Here is a 2,370-nt window from a genome sequence, read left to right as displayed (position 1 = left end):
ACCGTGGTTATTGTGCGTGTTTGTGTATGTGGTCGTTTGTGTGTGTATGTGTGTGTGTGTGTGTGTGTGTGTGTATGTGTGTGTGTGTGTGTATGTGTGGGCGTGTGTGTGTGCGTGTTAGTGTGTGTCTGTCTGTGTGTCTGTCTGCATGGTTGTGTGTGGTTGTGCGTGTGTATGTGTGTGTACGTGTGTGTGTGTGTGGTTGTGTGTGTGTGTGTATATGTGTACGTATGTGTGTGTGTGTGTGTGTGTGTGTGTGTATGTGTCTGTGTCTGTATGTGTGCGAGTGTGTGTGTGAGAGAGAGCGCAAGATAGAGAGAGAGAGAGAGAGAGAGAGAGAGAGAGAGAGATTTCTTTATTTGGTGTTTAACGTCGTTTTAAACCGTTCAAGGTTATATTGCGACGGAGAGAGAGAGAGATTAAGAGACTGAGATATAGATAGGGACAGAAAATAACAATAACAATGACAATTCTTAATTTTTGGAGGGAAATAAGAAAAAGCATATTAAATGCTTTTATGCATCTGGTCCTCGCCCTAAAGAGGGACTAATCTACTTTAACTACAACTACCAAACAAACATAATTAATGGTAGGACAGATACGTTCATGTACAAGAAGCGCATTATATGGAAAAATTGTAAAGCATAAGATAGTGTTCAAACCTGGGTGTAAAGCAATAAAGAGGGAAATAAACGCAAAGTAAAAATACTTTGAAACGATACATTAGCTCATGAAAACAATGATCATTGAGCCAAATCCTCATGATTTTGTCTCAAATAAACAATAATTTAGATAATGAACAACTGTATCCGAAGGGAACATACCAATCAAGTTTATAGTTTCATAAAGTTCATAAAATAGAATATATATTTGGTTCTAAAAGAATTCGTGTTGGTTGATTGCCACAGGGCGTTCGGAAGAGCGTTCTACACTACCCGTCATAAAAAAAGTACACAGATACATTTAGCTGTAGATCGTTGTGATGCGGCCAGTTATATTAAAACCAAGTATATTGCCAGAAAGGCAATTCATTCTTCTACCGTATGAAGTAAAGAGGTTGTTTTTTTCATAAACTAGTGTTTATGCCGTGTGCCAGAGACCTAGGACATCCCCCAAAATTAAATTCCCAAAAGCAAACTTGCAGACAGGTTTTAAAACCTGGCCGCATCACAAAGATCTACAGCTAAATGTATTTGTGTACTTTTGTATGACGGGTAGTGTAGAGGCTGTTACCTGAGTAAACAAGACTATACTTAAATAAGTCTATCCTAGCAAGAGGAGTGTTCAATTTCACCGACGCCCAAAGTGGGCCACATGCCGGGAGCATGTGTATTGCACAGATCAGACCCACACCAATACCATTTGCGCTTCCAGCATGAGTCCCATATGGGTTGCCTAAATGGGCACATCTGAACGTGCTGGCTGGGATATCAGGCTCAGACACACACAAAGAGTAAGCTTTCGTTACATATAACAAACACGAAAACAACACTCATTGTCATAATTTTCACGAGTTTTCATTCACAAGCACCTTGGAAATAAATCTCATGTTCCCCATGCAATACATCCCCGGTTACCATAGTTGCAGGAAGCAGGTTATATAGAGCTTAAACAATGACCACGAGTTGATTACTGGAAAATAAACCACGCCGGTGGGTATTTGCAGCTGCTTGGTGAGCACACGAGTGAATTACCAAGCGGCTGCAAATACCCACGAGGATTTATTTTCCAGTAATCAACGAGTTGTCGTCATTGTTTAAGTTATTTACACAACGAACAACACGGGTCGAACATGCAGTAATGCAGACGACATTTTGTAGGCAATTTCATTTCAGCCTAATCACTCAGAGTGTCAAATGCGCGTCATTCAAATAGTCCCCTCGATTCTGACACAAACTTTACTTGTGAGGGTATTAAAAGTCGAACTCACGTTTAGCTAACGATCTACATGTATACATTTTAACATTGAAGAAATAAAGAAAACAACAAAGAATACACATAATCTGCTGGGGTGAAAAGTGCTGAGTGAAGATTATGAGTTTGCCGAAGCGGTGAGAGAGAGAGAGCGATCAAGACAGACAGTGATTCAAGGCGCACAACTCTAGTGCTCTTCATCGGCAACCGCTTAGATCAATCCCGACAACAAAATCCTGATTCGAAATCCTGAGCGACGAAATAAGAAGTTAACTAAAACAGTATGCTTACAGTTTTGTTCATGGTCAATGTCGCTCAGATCGGTGTTTTGAAAGTCTGGATATTGTTCATTAATAAACTTCCGAAGAAGGCGCACATCCGAATCGGTTTTTTTCATCGTGCTTTTGTTTTCGCTGTCCTTCAGCAGTTTGGTGACATCACTGTTAGATACCGCGC

Source organism: Littorina saxatilis, unplaced genomic scaffold, assembly GCF_037325665.1.
Source record: "Littorina saxatilis isolate snail1 unplaced genomic scaffold, US_GU_Lsax_2.0 scaffold_193, whole genome shotgun sequence".
In the NCBI taxonomy this organism is placed as follows: domain Eukaryota; kingdom Metazoa; phylum Mollusca; class Gastropoda; order Littorinimorpha; family Littorinidae; genus Littorina; species Littorina saxatilis.
This window is presented reverse-complemented; position numbering follows the sequence as displayed.